The sequence below is a fragment of the Dipteris shenzhenensis genome, chromosome 9 (assembly GCF_047967505.1).
Source record: "Dipteris shenzhenensis isolate YYH24624 ecotype China chromosome 9, Dip_SZ_1.0, whole genome shotgun sequence".
In the NCBI taxonomy this organism is placed as follows: Eukaryota; Viridiplantae; Streptophyta; class Polypodiopsida; order Gleicheniales; family Dipteridaceae; genus Dipteris; species Dipteris shenzhenensis.
This window is the reverse complement of record NC_141604.1, coordinates 32517681-32544449: the sequence shown is the minus strand read 5'-3', so window position 1 is coordinate 32544449 and position 26769 is coordinate 32517681. Positions and strand designations below refer to the sequence as shown.

The 26769-nt window shown below is 42.7% G+C and overlaps 1 pseudogene; it reads right to left on the bottom strand.

Annotated features, from left to right (window-relative positions):
• Positions 1-23593: 23593 nt before the first annotated feature.
• On the bottom strand, positions 23594-25856 carry LOC147898530 (mitochondrial uncoupling protein 4 pseudogene; annotated as a pseudogene).
• Positions 25857-26769: the final 913 nt, after the last annotated feature.

Genomic DNA, 26769 nt, shown 5'->3' with positions numbered 1-26769 from the left:
CCATATAGACTTAGTTAAATGGAAGAACGTGAGGTTAAAAGAAAATTGACTAAATATCTTAGGAAGGGCCAAATTCAACCAAGTAACTCACCTTTCTTCACCAATTTTGCTAGTTAAGAAAAAGGATGGTACTAGGCATTTATGCATAGATTACAGAGCTTTAAATAGAATAACAATATAAAAAAGTATTCTATGCCTCGCATAGATTACTGAGCTTTAAATAGAATCACAATATAAAATAAGTATCTTATGCCTCGCATTGATGAGCTCTTTGATCAATTGCAAGGGGGAAAATACTTTACTAAAACTAACTTAAGATCAGGATATCAACTAGTGCAAATTAGAGAAGAGGATAAGACATCATTTCCTACTAGGTATGGGCATTATCAGTTTAGAGTAATGCCATTTGGTTTAACAATGCTCTAGCAACTTTTATGACACTTATGAATAGTGTCTTGAGGCAATATTTAGGAAAATTTCCTATAATTTTAGATAAACCTTCTGCAATTGCATGAGAACTGGTGGTAGCAACTAAGATAGATTAGGCTTGGAAAATCTCTGCCGACACTACATGACAAAGGACGAGCAGGAAGAAAGAAGAATCATTATTAATAGACTTGTAGCTTGCTGAGATCATAGGCTCTCGATAGGTTCAGAGAGAGAAGACAAAGGTGAGCATGGAGAGTGAGTGCTCGAACCTGAATGAAGCAAAACTTACAAGTATTTCATCATCCTGATAGGAAAGGGCCTGAAAGAAGAGGTGCAGGGAATAGTTTCAGTTTTGGGGAGGAGCTCACAATAGCATTAAGTAGTTTCAGAAAAGCTAACGTTGAATCAAAACTTTTTCCATTTTTTAAAAGTAGTTCATTATTATCTAGCACATGCATGCTCAAGTATATCATTCAATCATGCGTATGATATTTTTGATATATATATTTTTTGTAATTAAATAAAGTAGTGGCTTTTATGATTCTAGGTGTGCAATTGATCGAGATCCAACTGATTGTTTAGTATGAAGCAAGGGATCCGAGCCTGTAGCTCAATATAGTAAGCTTTTAATTCTTCATTTTTACGTTGATAACAATGGTATCATTAACAAGTACTGAAGAATCAATAAATCAAAAGAAGTTTTCTTGGAAGATTATTCAAAAGTCTTTTAATGAAAAGAAGATTTTATATATGCAAAAAGAAGATGAAATCTCACGCTAATGGAAAGATGTGCAATAAAAACTCAAAGTGGATCCCATCGTCCTATCTTGAAGTCCTACACTTAGTGAAGGAAACTTTGACTTTCCTTGCATGTAAAAATCATTAATGGGTCTCATTGTCCTATCTTGAAGTCCTAACTTATATGACACACCAAAAAAGATTGAAGTGGATCCCATCATCCTTATTTATGTAACTAAATACAATAGATTTTGAGCTAAGGCATTTTTACTTTTATAAATCAAATTATAAACGTATTTCCAAAAATGTTATTTTACATTCGAACACTACATGTAGTAATTTATAAACGTATTCTCGAAAATGTCATTTTACATTCCAACACTACATGTAGTAATTCATTTATAAAATTTTATTACCGGCTAGATTAATAATTTCTTGTTGAATAATATTGTATTTTAATATTGTTTTTATTTTGGACATATTTTTTGCACCTTTTCAGAAAGTGAAGTACATGTACATACTTGTGCGTACAAGAATTTGGATGCTTGACTTGGAATACAAATACGTCCATTGAGATTTAGGTAATATGTTAGTCTCTTATATATTCGCAATAGTCAATCTCCGCACTAATATTCTCAACGATTCCAATCTTGATGCACGGGGAAGGGCCCATTCCCTCGGATTATAACTTTTGTAGAAGGAAGCACGCCGCCTCCCCGCCCACACTATGTGTGGTTATATAAAGTATATTGTATACACACATATATATATATATATGTTTTCAATTTCAACTTCTTTGTTGAGTTTTTCTTTTGCATATTGTAAATTCTTTTTCTGTTCCTGTGTTGAGGTACTTGGAAGAAGGGAATGCTTAAGCCTTAAACACACATGGTATTTGCTTGGACCTGCTATTGCCTACTTAGTTTACAGCAGCAAGGTATTTTCCTTTTTTTACTTTCAAAACTTTAAAAAATCATACTTTTCAACCAAGGGAACCTTCAATAGATCTACAAATTTCACATTCATATCTTACAATAGGTGCACGACATATACATTTAGTATCATGACGACATAGAGGATTATAGAAAAATAATGCCTAGCTATAAGTAGGGTGTTCGACAAGAACAAACACAAATTAGAGCCATCAACAATACCAACTAGGCACAAGAAATTGCCCTTTCCAATCCATTCCATAACCGTGATGGCTTGAAATACTCACAAATCAAGAACATGGTCATGAAAGAGGACATCATGGCTAAATGGCCATCTGCTCCTGTGGAGAGGTGCGGTCCCTTGTAGTAAGTTGAAGTGGAGGTGTCTACATTTTAGTTTCCTAGCCAATGGCCCCAAAGGTCTTTGATCAAGGCGAGTGTATCATAGGCCTAATAGTTTAGATGCATCTCCAAGTGGGTGAGTCTAGGATTGGGATCCTGAATGTGTATGCACGTGCTTGTAGACAACATTGCCCTATTTTTAGGAGGTAGTTGATAGGGTGCCTTCTAGACGTGGACTCTTAAATTGTTGGAGGTGATTTTAACAATCTAGAGTTTGTTTCTCAAATATGACTACAATAGAGTGTACTTGGGAGTGGTTCATCTTCATGATCAGTGGTGGTAGAGATGTGTGGAAAGAGGCGAAGTTCACTAGGCTCCCTTGTAGCATTCTTTTTAGTTTCACACAGAGGAGGCATGATGGCTTGCTAGAGTGCCTTGATAGGTTTTATGTAGGGGATTGGGAGATGCATAGAGGAGGCTCCATGGGCATTCTAGCAGGCACTATGATGTCAAATCACTCCCAAGGATTCATATCCTAGACTATCTACTATAGGAGGAGGAGATGCAGAAGGCAGTATCTGAGATTTGGCAATGGCCATAAGGTGGACCTAGGAATGGCTGGTCTTCTTGGGTGTAGATGGAGACACATTCACAGGAGCATGAGAGATCTTTGAGATGAGGCTTAGCATCCTTAGAGACACTCAAAGAGAATTACTAGTGGCTCGATGATTAGAATGAGAGAGCGAGGATTGAGCTCCAAGCTATGAAGGTATGATGGGTTGAGTTTTTTTACAAATCTTCCCATTCCAGATGGTACAACAAGGAGAAAATATCTAGATATTCTTTTAGAACATTGGCCACAGTCAGCTAGGATGCAGCTCGAGCGATTGTGTGATGCTTAGGGGAAGATGTATACAGACCCTCACATAGACTTCTTTCAACCGCTGTTCCAGTCAGAGGAGGGTCCTTCCTTGGTTCTCATTGCCTAAGAGGTAGTGTGGGACTAGGTTTCAATAGTAGTCCCATTGAGCTTGAGTAGGTAGTTAGAGGCACCATTCACTGATGAGGAGATCTGGGAGGCCCTCAAGGCCCTCCCACCTCAAAAGTGCCTTGGGGAGGATAGATTGACCCCAACATTCTTTTGATTCTTCTTGGAGATTATTCTCAGCCCCAATTGTTAAGTCGGGGCTTGATTTGGTTGATCTCAAAGAAGGGGGGGGGGATAGGTCAAACACAGGCCATTGGAGAGTTGAGGCTGATGACCTTATTTGATACCGATATAAGATATTAGCTAAGGTCTTTAGCTTGTGGCTAGAACCCCAACGATCTGACATCATCCATGACATGCAAACATGCTTTGTTTGGGAGCGCAACATCCTGGACAATAGCTTCACCTTTTTATAGGTAGTGATTGAACTTGGGAGGAGTTGGAGCCTCTAGCGGTCCTCCTCTTGGATTTCAAGAAGGCTTACAACAGGGTGGAGTGGTCCTTCTTGAAGGGAATTTTGCATAGATTGGGCTTCTCAGATAGATGGATCAAAGAGTTTCAGGTCTTTATGCAGGGTCGCTCCAATCAAATGTTTATGAGTGGCAACACGAGTGAGGCATTTTCTCTTTCCCAATCGGTATAATAGGGATGCCCCATATCCCCCTTTTTGTAGCCGAGGTGTTGGGTTACTTTTTACTTTCTCTACAGGTGTGATTGGGATAAGACTTCTGATCCGGCAAGAGGAGGAGCTACTAGATTCAGAGTTCAATGTGACTTAGCCCTGCCTATGGAGGTTTAGTAACAAGCCTTGAGAGGATCAAGGTAGCATTGGCCATATATTGTGAGGCCTCTACGGCTTGGATCAATTGGGCTAGTCTATTGTCACTGTCTCTCCCAAGTCCAGGTTTTGAGAGTGTTGGTCACCTATAGTCATGCCATTTCTCATTATAAACATAGGTATTCACAAGTGTATCATAGGTCCTCGAGTCATATTCCGATGAGAGGTATAGGCTAAAGCATGGAAAGCAGTTCTCATGCACACTTAGAGGAGAAAGAGGGCTTGATCACAATGATGGATGGAGGCTCTCACCTCCACGGGAGTTCAAGGGTTTAGAAGGGGTTTGCAAGGTTGCGAAGGGGGATAGGGTTGAGAAGGCTAACTAGGAGTTTTAGGGTCTAGAAAGGGTTGTAAGGTTTAGGAGGAGTTTAGGATGAGGAGTCACATAAACACATAACTGAACTTGAACATTGAACCCCAAAGAAGGAGGAGGAGGAGGAGGAGGAGGAGATGGGAGCAAGGAGTACAAGGGTAGGGAGTGCAAGGGTAAGGACATGCTAGAACATGGTAGTGTATGGAAGCATGGAAGCAATGGATATCAATCACATAAGCACATATTAAGTGAACTTGAACACTAAACCCCAAAGAGCGGGGGCTTCATTCCATTGAGAGAGATTTATATATGTTGGTCTCTCCACAATTCTTAGGAGACTTCTTGGTGGGATCTCTTTTGTAGGAGACCTCTTGGATAAGAGTATCTACACTTTTTGGAGGGACCTCTTGGGTCTCTACAATTTTTGGAGGGACCTCAAAAAGTGTAGGCTTTTAGTCTTTCTCTCTCTAGTTTTAGTAGTTCTCTCTCTAGATCTTGATTTTTACAAGTATAATTGGATCTTTTCTAGAGAGGATTTTGGATATCCTTATCCTTTTAGATTCATCATACCATCTTTCAAGCTCAAGATATTACAAGCAGAGCTTTGCCGCCGTTACTCTACACACATGATGATCTCATCTTCGTTGCTCTAGGCTATGCTTCTGGCCCTTGTTGCCATAGGGTTAACATAGTCCTAGAGACTGTGCAGTGCAAGGTTTTGTACTAGAGCACCAAACTCTTCCTAGCAAGTAGATCTTTAGTAGCCAACCAGGTCCTTCTCGCCACTGGTCCATACCCTCCTATTGGTGTTGCTTCATAGGGAGTGCATGGGGCATCTCAAAGGCTTGGTGTGTGAACCAATTTTGATGGCACAAGGAATAATAGAGCCAAATTTGCATGGCATACAGTGATCCTACCTCAAGCATGATGAGGCTTGGGCATCGTTGATCTAGAGATGTAGAGGAAAGTCCTCCTGGGCAAACTAGTCGTGTGAGGTCTCACTCCAAGCATAGAGCCCTAGAAGCTCCTCCTCCATAGCATGGGCTTATCAAGAATACCCCATGCACTAAAAGATACTGGCGGCAGTCCCATCGATGGATCTTTTTAGAGGCCTCTCTCACAAGGAAGGGATCCCCATTGATGCGAAGCCTACACAAGTTTGTTAGAGACTGGTAGAAGAACTCATTCAAGTTTGACTGCGCCACAAGGAGGATTTTGCCTGCCCTGATTTGGCACCAGAATATTTGATAAGGGAGTGGTTTTGTCTATCTAGAGTAGACTACACAGAGCGAGTGGAGGAGGTAGCCTTCTTCTCTTACACAATACAAATAGGATAGTAGCTTCAGATGGAGGCATTTGTTGTCTGGAGTAGGCCACATAGAGCGAATGGAGGATGTAGCCTTTTTCTCTTCCATGACACGGAGAGGATTGTGGCTTCAAATGGAGGCATCGGCATGGACTCCCTCGAGAGAGAGACATTGGGATGAGTAGTAGGCACATCAAGAGGTGAGATCTAGATTCTAGATTCAGTCATTTGGCCACAAAAGATTTCAGATCTCTTCTAGTTGGTCGTCACCAATGGGGGTTTACCCATAGGCCCATGGATGGAGAAGATGCGGGTGGATGGGGATGTCGCTACTACATGGATAGAGTGTTGGAGATCATCTTGCACTGCTTATGGATTTGCCCTAGCACTTAGAGGATTTGGTTGGTATCCTGGCTCGGATGCAGAGTATCCAGCGGGATTTCACCTAGGGCATGGTAGCCTAGTTGACAGAGGGAGGCCATGCATTCCACATTTATGATGTCTCCCAAATATATAGGAAGCATGGATAAAGCATCCACCTAATTGACCCACATGAGGTAGCCCCACTAGCGTGGCATCATCCCCTCTCTTCTCTAGAGGATGGCATGTGGAACATAGTGGCCTACATCATGGCATGAAACATCTAGGTTGCATGCACTGGGTTCAGTTCCACTCTAGTCGCCATCTGGTAAGATATTATTTACACCCTGTGTGGCACTTGGGACCATGGGACATCAGATTATATTGTGACCACCAAAATACAGGAGCATTTCTGCAAGGCTTGATCTGTAGGTGCTTTTTACATTTTCATCTTGGGAGGGATTCATTGGTTGTATAGCCTTCCTCCTTGGTTGCTAGCCTTGTTCTAGTGACACCCAAGGTAGTGAGCTATGTTCTTTGGAAACAAGTTGGTTTTCTTTCAACCAATTTTTCTGGCTGTGTTTCCCATGGTCGGTGCCCCCAGGATAGCTAACATGTATGGTTGATTTTTCTAAGCATTAATAGAAAGTCCTTTTTTCAATTTAGTTTTAAAAGAACTTGGACCAAAGCTACTAATATCTTTTGCAATAACTCAAGCCCAATTTTTTAATCAACATGGAAAGGAGAAGCATACTGATATTTTATATCATTCAATTCAACACTGATCAAGCAGGGATAAATTCCACTGTTCTATGGTCTATCTATAGAATTGGCATACCTATCCACCAAGGCATTGCCAAGGGCAAATATTAAAGCATTTAGAGAAAATTTATGTATCCTAGACTTGAAACCTTCAACTAAAAGGAAAGAATTAGGTTAATATTATGATCTCATCTTACTATACATAGGCTCTACATAGGTTAGTGTGTGGGGAAAGGTAGTACACCACAATAGGAGGACCTAACACCACAATGCACATATAGGTCAGGTTTTCATTTTTTGAATATATGTACATTATAAAATTCCATGTGTGTTGTGTGTGTTTGTGATCTACAGTGTCTCTCTCTTCATATCCCATTGATCATACAAGTAGCATGACTGTCTGATGGGCTAAAGACACCTTGAAAGAAATCATGTGTTTCCTAATGCATCCATTGAAGCAACTTGTCTCGGGCTTCTCTAAATTCATCTAAAAGTGATTATATGCAATTTCGTATTGAGTTTGTCAAAACATCCATCAAGTTTTGAAACATTTTTCCCGTTGTAATTGAAAATTTCTTTGTCCCTTTCAAATCCCCCTCCCCAACGTACAGGCATCACTCTCATCCAACCACTCTAATGATCAACACATGTGCTCACTATTGCTCAACTGCTCTAATTGCTCTCTCCCTCCTAGGCAGAAGCTATCTGCATGTCATGTATAATGTCAGTGGGGAAGTGAGGGTGCAGTTGCAAGCTCATGACCACCGTCTCAAATCAGGGAAAACATTAGAGGCAAATTTGCCCAAGGCAAATTAGTTGAGATGCTACAAAGTAAAAAGAATGTAATTGCATTTTATGAGGTCTACACTTAGAGAGGGAAAGTTTACTTTTAAAGAGGAAGCCCTCCTAGACAAAAGCTATTTGTATATTTGCCCAAGGGTGAATTCGGAAGGCTTCTCCAAGTTGTCTAAGCTAATTTTTAGTGCTGCTGATTTGGTAAATTGAACCCAAAATACACATGGGCTAATCTTTAGATCTTTAATAAAATTTCTCTAAAATTTCCCTAAAGATAGTAGAAGGACTGGGCTAATACTTGTAACTCTACATGGGAAGAGTTTGCCCATTGACCTTCACTTTCATAACTGAGTTTCCCCCTTAGCTTTTACCCTGATCCAAATGGAATTTGTTCTTCTTCAACATAATTCTCTATGACATAGCTTTGACATTTGACGTTGAAAAATTGATTTCCATTTAATTCTTTGGTAATTGTGACTATAGCCTTACTTAGATGAGACTCTTAGTGGGAGACTATTGCAACATGATTCATAGAAGTACACAAGATGTGATGGGGGTTTTGGGAGATGCTTTGTGAGTTTGGTTAGGGATGTTGTCTAATTAAGGCCTTGGCAGCTCAAGGGAGTAATGGAATTTTGAGCTAAGTAAGTTGCATTAGAAAGAGCCACCTAATACCCATATTGAAGGTCACCAACATAGATATGTCATAGTAGTTGTTCCAACTCCCGCTGCTATATATGGAAGCTCCTTTGCTCGATACATGTCAAGTTAGAAATCTATTATATCTTAAAAAGAAATGCAACTGACTACACGACTGATATGTGGCAAGCAACACATTCACTAAAAGCCAAGATAGAGTTATTAGAGGCTAAGGTATGGTATAGGACTGTATTAAAGTAGTCACCCTAGGATGTGGACTACATGATGTGAGGATGTGGATCAACAAGGATATCCACAAGGAGAAATGTGGATCAGAGGATCCCACAAGTGTTGACTATTCAAAGGGATCTCTCTATATAAGAAGCCTATTATGCACATTGGAATATATTGTTGAGTGTTGCCTATAGCTTGTGTCTTCTCTCTCATGGATTTCCTTGTTTGGTTTTATCCTCCTTAGCATGTTCACTAATCTTGTTGCCCTAGGCTAGTGGCGATCCATTTGTGTATCTTATCTTGTATTTTATTATGGTATTAGAGCTCACGGTTGCCACACAGAGAGAGAGAGAGAGAGAGAGAGAGAGAGAGCTAGCTCCTTTTGGCACATGCATTGATTGGTTCTTAAATTGCTAATCAATTAACCTTGCATACTTGGATTGGAACCCGCACATTGCCACGGGAGAGAGAGAGAGAGAGAGAGAGAGAGAGAGAGAGAGAGAGAGAGAGAGAGCTACTTTTGGCACATGCATTGATCAGTTCTTAAATTGTTAATCAATTAACCTTGCATACTTGGATTGCTAATCAATTAACCTTGCTTACTTGGATTGGCTTTTGAAATTTTGACTGTCTTAACCCATGGCTTTATCTCCTCCTTTAATTCAATTGACCTTCCATCTTTTCCTTCCTCCCAAAGGTGAACTTCCATTGACCTTCTACCTCCTCCTTCCTCCCAAAGTTGCCTCTTGTCTTTCCACCTCCTCCCCACTCAAAGCCTCTGCTTCTTGTCTTTCCACCTCTTCTCCTCTCCCAACCTCCACCCAAGACCTCCTTCTTTGTGACACGTGGCAGGCTCTTCTCTTCCAAATTGCCATGTGTCCTTGCTTTTCCCCCCCTTTTTCCATGGTTAATAAATTCAAGATAAATAAATACACACACACACACACACACACACACACACACACACACACACACACAATACTCTTCCTCCCGCCCTACCCCCCCCTCTCTCTCTCTCTCTCCCCTGTGTTGTGTTAGCATAATATAAATCATAAATATAAATATGTATGTATAAATATATAAATATAAATATAAATATAAATAAATAAATATAAATAGAAAGATAAGTATATAAATAGATATCTAAATATAAACACACTCTCTCTCTCTGTCTCTCTCTGTCTCTCTCTGTCTCTCTGTCTCTGTCTCTGTCTCTCTCTGTCTCTCTCTCTCTCTCTGTCTCTCTCCTTCTCCTCTCTCTGTGTCTCTCTCCCTCTCTCTCCCTCTCTCTCTCCCCTCCTCTCTCTCTGTCTCTCTATCTTTCTGTTTTTTCCTAGCCTCTCCCTCCCTCCCTCCCCCCCCCCCCTCTCTCTCTGTGTCTCTCTCCCTCTCTCTCCCTCTCTCTCTCCCCTCCTCTCTCTCTGTCTCTCTATCTTTCTGTTTTTTCCTAGCCTCTCCCTCCCTCCCTCCCCCCCCCCCCTCTCTCTCTCTCTCTCTCTCTCTCTCTCTCTCTCTCTCTCTCTCTCTCTATTTCTCTCTTAGCTGGGACTTCATTGAGAAGGGGACGTTGCTATTTGGATGTTATTGAACCTTGTTCTAACAAAACATGCTATACAAACCATCATAAGCCTGCCCTCAACATCTCTACCAAGTTGGGAGATCTACAATTTGTCTGCAAATGCAAATGAATAGTCCTGAGTAAAAGTTGATGCTTACTGAGCTTTTGTGATCACATGAAGTAGTAAGGGATGACCCATGGGCAATATCATTCGGGCAACAAATTTTTAGGTTTTTTTGTACCATGTTTCAATCTGCCTAATTTTTGACTCGGTATTCCCTACGAATCTTTTGAGAGTGCTCACAAGGGAAGCAAGAACGGAAGAGGGAGAGAGAGAGACAGAGAGCCACACAAGTTTTGGTGGGTGCAGAATCACCCTAATCTTCTTTTTCATTCATTTATATATGTGTTTGAGTATTGTACATAACCGGGGTAAAGGCACAGTGACCTTTAACCCCCACAACCTCCCACTTAAAGGACAATGTGCCTTTAAGGGAGAACAACTAGTGAGCATACTATCCAATGCCCATCAATACATGACAATACTCAAACCGCTGACTAGGTAGACTCTTTGTCAGCATATCTGCAGCGTTATCATCTGTATGAACCTTGACAAGCTCTATGCGCTTGTCCTCAAGTACCTCCCTGATGAAATGGTACCTGACCTCAATGTGTTTGGTCTTTGCATGAAAGACCAGATTCCGTGCTAGCTGAATAGCACTCATGGAATCACTATGCAATGTCGGTACACTTGTATGAATCCCCAAATCTCCTACTAGCCGATCAAGCCATATAGCCTCCTTGCAACCCTCTATGGCTGCAACATACTCAGCCTTTGTGGTAGACAAAGCAACACACTTCTGTGCACGAGACATCCACGACACTGCACCACCTGCAAAGGTGAACACATAACCAGAAGTGGATCTCCTACTATCCACATGCCCTGCATAGTTTGAATCTGTGTACCCAAGTACACGCATGTCTCCTTTACCAAAGCAGATGCACATCTCCTTGGTACCCTTCATGTATCTCATGATGCACTTAACTACCTCCCAATGCTTCTTTCCTGGATTAGCCATATACCGGCTAACAACTCCCACTACAAATGCAATGTCTGGTCTAGTAGCTATCATAGCATACATAAGACTCCCAACTGCTGATGCATAAGGAACCTTGGCCATCATGGCCCTTTCCTCATCTAATTTGGGACTATCTGTATAACTCAGTTTCACATATGGAGGCAATGGAGTACTCACTGCCTTCCCCCCCTCCATATTGAAACGCTGCAATACTTTTGTAACATACTCTTTTTGTGAAAGCCAAAGGAGTTTCCTACTCCGATCACGCGTGATGCGCATACCAAGAATATGACCTGCAAATCCCAAATCCTTCATATCAAAGGCCTCATGCAACTTGGCCTTTAATGCATCTAGCTCATAAGTATTCTTGCTAGCCAATAGCATATCATCCACATATAGTGCCAAGATTATCAGGCTATTATCCTTAGCCCTTTTAGTGTAGAGGCAGTGATCAATTTCACTCCTTCTAAAACCCTGGGACCAAATGAAAGCATCAAACTTCTGATACCATTCTCTAGGCGCTTGCTTAAGACCATAGAGACTCTTCTTCAGCTTGCAAACTAAATGCTCTTTGCCCTTTTCTTCAAACCCTTCCGGCTACACCATGTAAATTTCCTCATGCAAATCCCCATGCAAGAAAGCTGTCTTGACATCCATCTACATAAGCTCCATATCCTCTAATACCACTAGTCCAAGCATGCATCTAAGTGTGGTCATTTTCACAACCGGAGAGAATATCTAATCAAAGTCCACACCCTTCTCTTGCTTGAACCTTTAGTGACCAAGCGGGCCTTGTACCTAGGCACATCATCACCTGTGACCTTCATTTTGTAGACCCATTTACATGGCAATGCTTTCTTTCCATGTGGCAAAGAAACCAAGTCCCAAGTCTTATTCTTCATACTCTGATTACATAGCATACTCCCACTTGCGTTGATCCTCGCGCATCATAGCCTCTCTATAGCAAGAAGGCTCCCTGCAATCAGTAAGCATCACATAGTCTACCCCTGGAACAAACTTATCAAGTGGTCTAGACACTCTAGAAGATCTTCTCAAGGGCATTTCACCTTGCTGTCCCACTTGCATATCAGCCACATTTGGCTCATCATTTCCACCAATAGATGATCCATCATCTACCCTTGATTGTATACCTGTGGGAGTACTTGGTGGTACCATTTCTTGCACATTTGGTGCATGGACAGCTTGTTGTCTATCAACATATGCAGGTGGATTCACATCCTGGAAAGTGATTCTCCTCATTTCCACATCCCTCATGGGTGCCTTATGCATCTTCTTCTCATTGAAGACTACATCATGGCTGCGTATGATCTTCTTTGCTTCTGGATCCCAGAGACGATAGCCCTCACACCCAAATATACGCAAATGAGAGTAAGAGGGCTTCTTGCCACTCCATGCCTCTTCAGGAATACCACCATCCAAACTCTTACTAGGTGATCTATTGATCACATGTACTGCAGTCTTCATTGCCTCAGCCCAAAAACCACCAGAAAGACTTGCATTGGAAAGCATGCATTGCAACCTTTCTTGAATGGTACGGTTCATCTTTTCTACAACTGGATTTTGCTCTGGAGTACGAGGGGATGTGAGCCCCCTCTTAATCCCACGTGTATCACAGAAATGTTGAAAGTCATGAGAGAGATACTCTCCACCATTGTCAGTCCGTAAGCATTTAAGCGTTCTACCTGACTGATTCTCAACCAAGGCCAGCCATTTTTGAAATACCCAGAACACATCACTCTTTCGAGCTATAGCATAAGCCCACACTTTCCTAGTTGCATCATCAATGAATGTCACATAGTATTCAGCCCCGCCTAATGACCGTGTAGGCATGGGACCACATACGTCTGAATGCACCAAATCAAGCTTTTCAAACTCTTTCTTTCCCCTTCTTTTATGGGCTGATTTAGTCTGCTTCCCATAGAGACAGTGCTCACAAAATTCAAAATAAGAGAAACTCAAATGTGGTACATAACCCAAACGGCATAAGAGTTTCATTCCATTCTGGCTCATGTGCCCCAACCTGCAATGCCACAAAGAACTGCTTGGCTGCTTGGTTATTGCAACAACATGATCGAATATCCCTGATACATGTAAGGGATACAAAGTCCCACACTTGGCACCCCTGGCCAAAAGCATAGAGCCCTTCTGAATTTTCCAAGTTTGAAAGCCAAAAGTGGTGTGAAAACCAGCATCATCTAGCTGACCCACCGAAATAAGACTCTTGGTCAGCTTAGGCACATGTCTCACATGTTTCAAAACAAATGCAGACCCATTTGCAAAAGAAAACTTTATCACCTGCTCCCACTATGTCACATGCATAGTCATTTTCAAGATGCACACAACCTGTCTTTCCACTGTCATAAGTGGAGAACCATTCCCTATGGGGAGTAACATGGAATGAAGCACCATAATCCAAAATCCAATCCTGGGAATATGCATCATTTGAAGTGGTAAGCAACTCTGTAGATAAACTAGACATGAAGAGAACGTCATTGTCACTATCATGTGTGACTGCATTGATCTCCTCGATCTTCACTTTTCCTTTGTCCTCCCTTGGACTCTCTTCCTTTTGATTTGCACCCCAATTTGCATTCTTTTTCTTATCCTTTTGCTCTCTTTTCAGCTTGTAGCAATCCTTTTTCATATGGCCCTTCTTGCCACAATGGTAACACTCAATGTTCCGTGCCCTGGATTTGCTACGTGACTTCCCTCTTTCTTGGGACTTCCCCCTGAACCGTGATCTGGCCCTTTGCACATTTAAGGCTGCATCCTGCTTGTTGCCATCCATCGACTTCCGTCTAATCTCCTCGGCCAACAAGCTACCCACAACATCATCAAATTTCAGTACTCCACTAGGTGCAAAGTTACTGAGAGCTGTACGGAAGGTATCCCATGAGGATGGCAATGAACATAAGAGAAATATTGCCTTAGTCTCCACATCAAAATTCATCTTCTGAGCCTGAAGCTGGCTGAAAATAATATTGAATTCATTCAAGTGAGAAGCAATGGAGACCCCTTCCTTCATCTGCAGCTCAAACAACCTCTTCATGAGGTAAACTTTATTAGAGGCAGTTTCCTTCTCATAAGTGGCACACAGTTTCTTCCACAAATCTTCCGTAGTCTGCTCATTTACTACTGTGAAATAAACTGACTCTGCAAGATGAAGTCTAATAGTAGACTTCGCTAATGCATCCAACTCATTCCAATCATTCTCAGACATATTTGCAGACTTAGCTTCAATCCCTGCCAAGGGTTTAATCTGCTTCTTTTGAATAAGCACATCCCTTATTTGTTCTTTCCACAAAGAAAAGTTTGTCCCATCAAACTTTTTAATGCTGAAAAACTCCTTTTCAGACATGGAAGAGGATGCCATGATGCAAATGAAACAAAATCCCAAATGCTAGTACCTACAAGAGAGAATCACACCAAATACCAGGTGCACCCAAATGTGTATGCCACAATAGAGTGAAATATCACCAAAACTCAAAGCTCAAAGCATCAAAAGATGCATCTGACTCATGTGCATATACTATGCATCCATATGAGCAAATCTGGCCCAAAAGAAAATGCCAATAAGTGCTAAATGACTCAAGCATAAGCACTATCCACTGGCATATGCATCAATAATATCTCATCCAAGAGAGCATAGCACTATCAGTGCATCACCTGCAATGTGTCAAAGCTGTCCCTCAGCATAAAATAGCATCCATGTGCAAAGCGTCCATAAAAAATAGCATCCCACAAGGCAATTTGGGCCTATCAGCGCATCCAATAAGGACCGTAATGCATCCAAATGGCCTATAAATCATCCACTACAACCCAATGCACACCACGAATGAGCGCACACTGCTCAAACTGCAACCAGAGTGATTTGCATAAGGTATGCTCAAGAAATCATAGTCCCACAGTAATGACCGCTATTGAAAATAGAACTTGAGATGCCTCAAAACATGGGCGCCATTGCATAATCGGAATCAGCAAGAAAATCTGCAAATATCTCTCTTCTGCCAGAACTCCAAAATCCCAACTGATGAGTGAGAAATAGGAGTCAACACTTATCCACTGCCATGTGGCATAAATCTAAGGTTTCAAAATCTTAGAATGAAAAATGCATAACAGAGAGACGAAATCGAATACACAGAGATCTATAACTCTGAAAATCCTCCACCGAATCGCGCAAGAACTGGCAGGTAGGGTTTTTGGGCGTCCGGAACGCAATGGGATAGACGGTTTTGGAAACCATGGTCTCAATCACTGGGTCCAACACACGGACTGAAAAACGTTTTTGGAAACAGAGCTGTTTGTAAACTCCACCGGAGTGCGAATGATGAGCAACATAGAAGTTTTAGGACCTCCTGAGTCCATCGGAACTGACAGATCTGCAAATGGTTGCTCCAAACTTGAGTTCCAACACCCGGGCAAAAAACGCAGAAATTGACACAGTGAGTCAGAAATCCAATGAAATGATCCCAGATTCAAGAATGAAGGTGTTTCTAAGCTCCTGAAGTGAAGTGGACACCAAAAGCAAGCAATAGTTGCCTCTACAAGTCAATACAGAGTCTCTGTCATCGAACGGAACAGGGAAAAGCTCAAAAAACGACTTTTTCTTTGAAAACACTTAACAGGCTCTCAAAACCACTTCGCAAAACGAAAGTGACTTTTCCAAAGGTTCCTCCAAGGTCTCTGCACACTCAGATGCAAGTAAAGTCACCCACAAAGCTTCCCACAGAGGTTCTCCTTCCTCCCACAAAGTTGCTGAGCCTCCAGACATTCACGTACGCTTAGCTAAATCACCCGGGCTCTGATACCAGTTGAGAGTGCTCACAATGGAAGCAAGAACGGAAGAGGGAGAGAGAGAGACAGAGAGCCACACAAGTTTTGGTGGGTGCAGAACCAGTCTAATCTTCTTTTTCATTTATTTATATATGTGTTTGAGTATTGTACATAACTGGGGTAAAGGCATAGTGACCTTTAACCCCCACATCTTTGACTCCTCAAATATGATGGTAATTCACACCTAACAAATCTCTGGGAACTTTGCTGACGAAGGCAACCATGTTAGGTAAGTTCGCATACAAAAAATGAAAAGGCATGTTGGGATCAAGAAGGGGGAGTGAAACTAGTTGAATAGAGTGTGGAGAGGACGAGAGGGAGAGTTGTCAAGAGTGTGAGCTGTTGCACCGGATATCTTTGACCTAGAAATTCCTTTCAAGAAGTCTCAAAACTACAAAAACATCTATGCCACAATCTAAACTCCAAGCCAACGATAGCTCTTCAAGTATTAGCGCTCAATTACAACATGACTTTGGAAATCAGAATTTCAAAAAAAATTGCCCAAAGTGCAGCATCACATCACAATAAACATGGTGACATATGTCAAAATTTCCGTCAAAACCTCGGTCAAGCTTCACATCAAGAATTTATTCAAGAACCCCATTCTCTACCATCTATGCTCCTAGCACGAATCTTGTCCGAGCCTCATTAGCAATTCCGTGAAGCACTCCCTCCAACATTCCATCATGGTTTCCATTCCAAAATTCATCCCTCGATTCATCGATGGGAGTCTCTTGATGAAAAGTTTATATGGTGCTTCCTACATGTAGAGTGCAATCATAGCCAGATTTATCCATGAAATCCATGCTCCTTTGATGTTGCACAGTGCAAAGCCCTACATACCAGGAACAAAAGAGTCAATAGTTATGGCATGCTGACCCTCACTCGCTTCTAATAGAATTTCTATTCACAAAAATTAATAACTCCTCGAACCTCCGTATGCAATGAATGAGCAGAATATAATTCACAGAATACAGGGGGGCTATTGAGGAAGTGAAGGAGGCGGTGAAGATGGGATGGGCAACAATAAACTTGAAATCTATGCAGAAAGAAGGCTGGAGTTGCGGAAGCTTGGAGGTAGTCGATGTTTTGTTTCATTGTCCCTATGTTGTTCATTGTAGTCCATCGTAGATGCTTGGCGTTGTAGTGTAATTAGTTGCTAAAGTTCTTTGAGCACCGCTTGCCTCATGCGTGCCTATGGCTTTGTCGTTTGCTCATTGAAGTTGTCTAGAGTAGCTTCTATCAAGTAGCTTTCTGAGGCTCTCTTTTTTCTGGGATGTTCGACAAAAGAAGAGAAAGGAAGGACAACAAATAGCCTTGCAGGGTGAGGCGGGAAGCAGTCAAGCAAGGCAAGGAAAGACCAGTAGAATTCCTTCCAGTCTTCATTAGAACCCCCCCTTCTTCACCATGGCCATAGCCAGTGTCATCTCCAATTGCCATTGCCTCCCCCTCCTCCATTTCCTTCCTCAATTTATTCTTCCCCTCGTTGTCTTGTCCCGCATGGATTTACAGGCTTGAGAATGCGTCCCAGTGAGATTCATGACTGGAGGGGAGGCGGCTGGGCATGTGGCAATGAATTACAAGGAAAAAGGAATGAGAAGAGAGTAGCTCTTTGAGATCCACGTGGCATTACCTTTGAGTGACACCTTAACATCTTCAAAATAAGTAAATATATATGAGTAGCATATACATGTCCATTTTGCTCTGCAACCTGGACCCATGGAAGGGACTATGCAACGACACTCAATTGATATGCAAAGAGTTCCACACCAAGCTGTTGGAGGCCGAGATCATCACCAGTACGCATATCGGTGACAGGGTTTTCATTCCGAGGATAACCTTCATTCCAAGCAATTTGCAACTACCGAAGGAGGTAGTTCCCCATTCGATTAGCATTTGGCATGACAATTAATAAGGCCCAAGGTAAAACAATGTCCATTCTTGGCTTATACGCAACACCGGTGTTCAGCCACCACGGACAATTATATGTGGCTTTCTCACGTGTACGATCGAATGTTGTCAAGGTATTTGTTCAAGACAAGGCCGACGAGGCGAGTGTCGAGGATTCAAGGGTACCATATACTACAAATGTTGTGTATAAGGAAGTCCTGTAAGTGCAGCAACAAAATCAAGTATGTATGGCTATTGCCTTCCTACATTTTAACCATTCTTTATTGAAAAGTAAAAGCATATGTTTCGTTGTTTGTATATTAGTTTCATTATAGCTCATGTATTGATGAAGAGTTTTTTTAAGCTCATGTATTGATGAAGAGTTTTTTTTAAACCCACAAACATGCTCTTGCATGCAGCTAAATATGATGGATAGGAGCTTCAGATTCGTCACTCACTCTGCTGTGGTAGTGCCAGGTGCATGATTGCTTTGAAGCCGCATTTGTGTATTATAGATTATTGAACAAACAACATTATGATTATTGACTTTCTTTGCTGTAACAGATCCCCCTTGATGGGAGTGCCACGCGTCTGCACAGCTGTTGGCTGGAGATGAACAACTTCTACGGGTGGGTGGTCCCTAACATCTCATTCCGTTCTTAAAAGAAGATATATGAATGTTGCCTTTTTTGTGACTATGTGTAAAGAGACTATTCTTTTGATTATAGATACCTTCCGATTGGCACATGGTTCATGAGGCTTCACATTCGGAATGAATTGCTTGGCTTCTTAAACTAAAGAGTCGCAGAGTTCGTGGTTCGTATGGACGTCTTAGGTCACTATATCCTTTATAGGAGACAGAGCGCGTCGGTCGATCCTTGCTTTTGGTCGAGGTAGAAATGGTGACTACATGTACACTTTCTTTAGACACCGACTCACCACTCCACGTGATGGTAAGCACTCTCATGGAGCATCACATGGTTCATTTGTAAAGATGCCCTAATGTGTCTTTCGATTCAATTTTTTAAATTCTTACATTCATCCTTTTCTACTTGCATAGGTGTCACTGGCACGTTGGGATACATGCATCGTCGACATCTACTTATTCCTGCACATCCAAGACGTCCTGCACGATGTTTATTTCATTAGCGAGCCTCTATGTCCACCTGCACTTATCTGACTATTGGAGCTTTATGGACTTTCAGATATGCATGCACTTTCAATTTTCATGTTTTGTTCGATGATTTCAACAATGAAATTTCTATCATTGTGTTATTATACGTCCATGTGGAGAGAGAGAGAGAGAGAGAGAGAGAGAGAGAGAGAGAGAGAGAGAGAGAGAGAGAGAGAGAGAGAGAGAGATGCAATGGTATAAAATTATTTTTCAAAGTAGCTCAAAGTTTATTAATTGTGTTCATATATATATATACGATGGAGAGGGAGACATGCACATGCACACACACACACACCGGTAGAGAGAGAGAGAGCGAGAGAGAGAGAGAGAGAGAGAGAGAGAGAGAGAGAGAGAGAGAGAGAGAGAGAGAGAGAGAGAGAGAGAGATGGTGTAAAAGTGTTTTCTCAGTAAAGGCACTACATTAAAATTGTAATAATTGTGTTTTTATATACATATAACAAGGCACAGAGAGAGACACTCCAATGGATTTGTTGTTACTTTCAGACATAGATAAAGAACATGTGAATGGAGAAAGAGAGATAGCTTGGGCACATTTGTGCCGGAGATACCAACCCGTCAAGAAAGCTGCCTATCTGATGCTATCAGAATTACGGGCATAAGCTTATTAGAAGTTTGCTGTGGAAGTTGTAGGAGTTATGGGCACATGTAATCTGACCATGTAAGCTTCATCATAATACAGGTAAGTGTTAAACTACCTCTGGTTATCCTTTCATTACCTCCCCTTCCCTGCATGTGTGCTCGGATTGCAAGCGTCAGGCTCAGTTTTCCCTTTCGTTTTCCATCCGATAGAAAGTTCATTGCCACATCAGCAACAGTTTGCCAAAAAGGCATATTAAGGAGCTTATGTGCCCAAGGTGAGAGAGAGAGCGAGAGAGAGGGTGGGAGGTTACCAGCTTGTCGTAGACGGTGGGTTAGGGTACTCGTTGCAAGGAAAGAGGAATGAGAAGAGAGTAGCTCTTTGAGCTCCACGTAGCATTACCTTTGGTGACACCTAACATCTTCGAAATAAGTAAATATGAGTAGCATGACCCGTCTACGATGGGTTAGACACCCGCTCTGTTGGGTCTCAAGGTGGGAATCCAAGGAATCAAATTTAGGTTTTCTTAACAAATCTCCATTCTTTTCAAGGAATTTTCACATAGGATCTCTAGCATTTATTTTAGTTTAGAAGCCAATTTGGTTTTTGCGACCCACTATTGTCTTGTCAACCTTATGCCTTGTGTTGATTTGTTTCATGGCTCTTCTATTGGTCCGTTTCTTGCATCTTTCTACCCTTCACAATGTGTTGTTTTTGGTGTTTGTTGGACATGTATGTCCCTCTATCATGAAAACGATTAACTATGGTTCAGATTAGCCTTGTTTGAGTTGCATTCCAATATGTGTCCCTTAATGTAATTCTCCATGTTCTACTAATATATAGCTATTGCTAGCTGGAATAATCACATCCGGCTTTGACCTCTTTCAAAGGGGAGAAAAATTTCTATGGGATCTACACTGTTAAAAGTGTTAGGATTCTATTTGTTGCCTTGCATGTTAGCAACCCATTGTAGGACAGCCGAGCCTACTTAGATTGCTTAACCTTTTCAACCCAATCACACACACGCACACACACACACACACACACACACACACACACACACACACACACACACACACACACACAATTTACATGCCACCTACCCCCCCCTCTCTCTCTCTGTCTCTCTTATCTCTCCCTCTCTCCCTGTGTTCTCTCTCTCTCTCTCTCACCTCATGTATTAATACCTTCATAAAAGATGTCTCATGGTATTATTGTGCTTAATGTCTGTATGTGTATGTTGATAATTTTTGTACATGCCATTGGCTTTGTGTGTGCATTGTGGATGAGTGCATCCATGGGCAATTGCGAGTGAGTGTATGCATCTCTGTGTTTATGTGCAGTTGAATATCTTTGTGTACTTGTGTACATGCATCCCTGCATGTGTGTACAAGTGTCCCAGGTGCATCGTCTCTCTCTCTCTCTCTCTGTGTTCCCCCCTCTCCTCTCTCTCTCTCTGTCTCTCTATGTCTCTCTCTCACCCCCCGTCTCTCTCCCCCTGCCTCCTCTCTCTCTCTCTCTCTCTCTCTCTCTCTCTCTCTCTCATCAGTGTGTAGTCAGACTCAGCCTGCTCATGACACGCCTTGTGCCACATCATCGTGCCCTTACTTGCGCCCATGTGGCTATTCCACACCATGTGGCAATCCGCTCGCAGCTCGCGCCAGTCTCGCTGACCGTCTTGTCACACTTTGCTGCGCTGTCCCCCAGGTAATGCCACGTGTCGATGTCGCCAGTTTGCCCATGCCAGTCTGCCCCTGTCATGCCATGTGTCAACCCCGCAATGGTGGGACTCGCAATCCACTGAGTGCCTCCATATGCCACGTCATAATCTAGAGCTCTCTCCGCATGTCAGTTACGCCACGTGTGAGCTAAGTCTGCCGCCTGTGCCCACTGACTGTGAGTTTGCTCTCTGCCACGTCATCATCGCGTGCTTTGGTCCACTGAACCTCCTCCACGCTCCTCCGGAGCTCCCACAAACCTCCTTTCCAAGCCTCCAAATCTCGCCACATTGATTAAGGAATAGTATAGATATAGATGCACACATAGATAATCGATGATGAAACCTTACCCATGTTATAATCATCTTTTCTATCAAAGTAGAGAAGCCATGTATTAAAATCTTAGTGGAGTCATTATTATGCCACCAGGCAATTATGTCATTGGCATGTTTAGTGATGGCATTGTGACCAAAATAACAATAAATTCGAGTGTCATCGCATTTCATTCTTGGCCATGAAAGAATAGGAGGCTCCAATAGGTGCCCACAACATTGGAAAAAAGGGCATTTGAATTAATCCGATGGAGTGTGATGCTTGGTTAACATAAGGTCTTCGAAGGAATTGAGCGCGATGGCCAATTAAGCTAAAAAGTATGAGGCAGATGAACCAAAGTTTCTTGGTTTGGTTGCCTCTCGAATCTTCTTTCACCTTCCTTCACAGACTCTGCTGCCTCTATTCCCTTACATTTACCCTTCCCCGCTCTCGCTCTGTGCCCCCCCCCCCCCCCCCCCGGAGGTGAATCAAAAGATAGGCACCACCGGAGGTGAATCAAAAGTCCAGACATATATAGAAAAGGGTTCTCATCTTTGCAATGGAGCAAGGAACGAGTCAGAGAAGATGGTTGTCGTGCTAGAAAACAGATTCTTGTTCTCGCAAACAGCCGATCCAGCAATTGAAGAGCAGATTCCAGGCAAGAAACAAACTAACGAGAGGATGGAAAAGGTATCCAAAATGAAGAACAGAGACCGCATCGCCATAGCCTCTCACCTTCCTCTCAAGTAATGTCCCACCCAAACAACTAAACCTCTCTCACCTTCCTCTCACGCAGCATCCCACCCAACCTCCCCACCCAAACACTTAGCTGGAAATTTTCTACCTAAAATTACGTTCAATATACAATCAGTTCTATGTGAGAATAGTGTTCTCTTTGTAAGTTATGATTTTTTGAAATCAGAGTGACCCATTAGGAGAGTCATAAATTTGAGTGTCATCACATTTCATTCTTGACCAAAGAAGAGGAGGCTCCATAAGAGAGTCATTGTATTGATATAGTTGAGCACAGTGATGACTTGAAGGACAGGGTGTGGCTTAGGCACACAAATAATCGATAAGAGAAGACACACAAATAACACTATCCATGATGGTGATATTCCTACAAAAACCTATAATCAGATTCAAATCTTCTCAATATGGAACCTAATATGAATGTGAAAGCAATAAGAAGATATCTAACGGAGGAGGAGAAAAAAAACCAACCATCAAGTGAAGATCTATGCATTAAAGAAAGATATGAAACAAGGGATAACATTTGTAATTCCTCCACAAGGTGACAAGAAACAAGGATTCATGAATTAAAATTTGACAAGCCCATTGATATCTCACAAGTTTTTGCTAGTGCATATGATGATAAAAGCAAATGTGTTGCATTAATAACTCACCAAGTTTAGGGCAATATTTTATTTCTTGAGCATGAAATACACTTCGATAACATATCCAATGTGAAAGTAACCTAAACTCATCAAGACAAAGCCCTGTAACACATCCAATGTGAAAGTGACATAAACTCACCAAGAAAAAGCCTTACATGTAAGAAACCATCAAACTTAATGAAAAAAGTCTTAAGTTGATACACTTTTACAAGCCCATCTCGTCATTGAAAAAAAAAACCACCATCTTTCCAATTTATCTTTAACAGGTAAATATAAATGGAGAATAAAGTAGTAAAGGAAATAGAGTCCCTACTCAACCAAGCATATGTACTCCATTTAAGGCGAGAGCGGAAAATAATTATCCAAAATTGGAGCCAAACCGCAGTTTGGAGCTTGGCAGAGACACCGATCAATTGTAGTCTTTTGGGCAAAACAAAGCAGATTTGTGGGCAGCTTGCCATCAACCAAATCCAGCGTCGAGAATTTCCAGTGGAACCAAGCTTCAAAAAATGGCCAAACCTCTTAAAAAGTTATTTGCGCGACAAACGTGGGTTGCTCTTAGGTAACCCCTGAATAAACAAATCTTTGTAGCACAACCAAAAATGGAGCGTTCTGGGCAGCTCTGCTGTGTGGTAAAGAGATGCTCAACATTACACAATAGCCGATGCGCAGATAAGGGAGCTTGGGGGGCAGCCAGTCTCACAGCCATCTATCCACAACAAAGGTAGGTTTGGAGCAGGGCAAAATTGGATAAGGGAGCCTGGGACAACAAAGGTAGGTTTGGAGGAGGGCAAAATTGGCCAGAGATCTGTGAGCAGAAATAATTTTGTGGGACCAAATGGGAGGCAAGAAGAACCCACGAGAAGGGCAGGGAAAAAGTTGATCAGGAGTGTGTGGGAGCAGGAGATTTGGGGGAGTTCTGCTAAGAAGCAAAATGATCCACTACGGAGAGAAAGGTGGATGTTTGGGGGAGTTATGCTGAGGCAAGGCGATTTTCCACTAGGGAGAGAAACTTGGGGCAACTCTGCTTCGAGAGAAAGGTGGAGGTTTGGAGATTTATGCTGAGGCAAGGCGATTTTCCACTATGGAGAGAGCAGATGATGCAGCAAACTAACTTCTGGCAACTCTTTAAGTATGCAGGGAGAGGCAGGTGATTATCCAGCATGGACAGAAGCAGCACGCTATGTTGGTGCAAAATGTAAAACGATCGTCAAGCAAGCAGGGAGAGGAGGAGCGGCAAGCAAGCAGCTATGGTGAGGGAAGATGATCTTCAAAGGTGCAGAGAGAGAGGGAGAGATGTTGGAGGAGAGGCAAGGTGCAACAAAGTAGAAGTCCGAGAGAGGAAGGGAAGAGCTTCCAAGTGCTCCAATAGACCTCTCCTTCTGAGGCTGCATGATCAGTACAGGCATCTCCAATGCTATGGGGTACTCATCAAGATAGTTCGAAGGCCCCAAACTCCGAAACTCCAATGCGAAGGCGTAGTCATCAAGTACTTGGAAGGCCCCAAACCTCCAAAACTCCAATAGTCATCTGGAAAATCAAGATAGCTTGCAGGCCCCAACCTGCAAAACTCCCACAGGAGGAGAGAAAGGCTAGAAATCTTTGAGCAGTAGGCGGATACGTTCGAGGGTGAGGAAGAGGACGATGGTGAAGGGAGCTTGTCTGGAGACAGTGGGGACGAAGCCCTTGTAGAGGGCGAGAGGACCTTCAGCTTGCATGGTCTTGATGGCACAATCAAGAGGACCTCTGTAAGGAGAAGGCAAACCTGGCTGAAGCTTCATGTTCATGATCCTCGTCTTCACAACATCGATTGGATTGGAAGCAACCGCAGCAATCAGCCCAGCTACGCAGCTCGCCACCAAATGCGTCGCCACCCCCTCCTCCATCACCTTGCTCGCCACCAAGCTCTCCTTCACTTGATCGTAGCTCGCCAATGTCGCCGCTGTCACCACCATCGCCCTCTGTATCGTCGGCATCGACCCCCTCCACAACACCCCCACCCCTTCTTCCCTCACCATCCTCACCAATGCATCCCCTATGCTCGTGTAGTTCCTCCTCTCCCCCACCCCTAGCCTCCCGTCCGCTTGCATCCTCACCATCACAACGTCCGCCGGATTCCCCACCCACGCCCCCACCGCCCCCGCTATTAGCCCCGCCGCCACCTTCTTCACCATCGGGAACGACCCGTCCTCGTCCGTCCACTGCTCCTTCAGCACCTCGTACAGCCCCAGCCGCACCGTCGAGTACACCGCCTGCCTGAGGGCGCTAGCGGAGACTCCCGCGAACAGAGCAGCTACTCCCTCGTTTTGCGCGATCTTGAAGCCCACGGCCATCACTCCGGGCTTCTTGAGGCTGTGCTCCGCGAATTTGAGGGCAGAATGGGTGAGAGCTTCGCCGTGAAGCTGCATTCTGACTTTGATGAGGTCGAGGGGGTGAGTGGCGCATCCTGCAACGACAGAAGCGACGCCACCTGCGACAAATCCTTTGAAGCCCATATTTTTTTGGAGATTGGAGAGGAAAATGGAGCTACGAGGGGCGAGCAATGCAAGCCAGAGGAGAGAGATTGGAGCTATAGCGAAGCTTGGCTATGGTGAAATTTGCAGCAGGGGAAGAGCGAAGCTTGGCTATGGCGAAATTTGCAGCAGGGGAGAAGCCGAAGAATTGGCAATGGCAAGATCTCAGAGAAGAGCATAAGTTATAAACTTAAAAAACCTTTAAGGTTTTCCAATTCTAATGTACCACTTCCGGAATTCCAGCAAGGTTCATGCACCTCTAAGCACCAAAGTCCACCCCATTAGTCAATCTCCCTACATGGCCCTCCCGTGTGGCATGCACTCCTTGGTGGCAAAAAAAAACCTTTTTTACGAGGACTTCATACGCACAAACCCACACACCCCAAGTCCTAAAACTGAATCTACCAAAATAGTGAAGTGAAAATTGGGTCACAAATCAATAATTGATTAAGAGACATTTTCTTCATGGCCAAAAGAGTCTAGACACATCTAAACATCCATCTAAGCATGCATTACAGTATCTAACAAGCTATTACACATACTAATCTCTTGACTTTCAAGGATAAGAAAAATTTTATTTGATCATCATCACTATAACATAGACTCCTAGCGAAGAGCGAAGGGTATTAGAAAGCTTCAGATGGAACGAAGCCCTACAATCTCAATGAAGGCAAGTGACTTAGTGAAACGCCAAAGACCCAAAAAGTTCCTCTAGAAGCATGCATAAATGCTAATATTTCAATTCAGCCCTATCAAACTTTGTTGGTACCCTAAATGTCTATCTTATCTCCACACCCAAAAGCATGCCAAATTATACAAATGTTTTCCACTACGAATTTCCCACTAGCAAAGAGTTATGTTGGTCTCAACTTCATCCATGGTTGCCACGCCTTCCACAAACCACATGCTAGTTGTACTTCTCGTGCATATATTCCCCCATGTTTTGGGAAAGGTGACATCCAATGAACAGCTCCATAAGTGGACCCCTAGTATGGGCTAA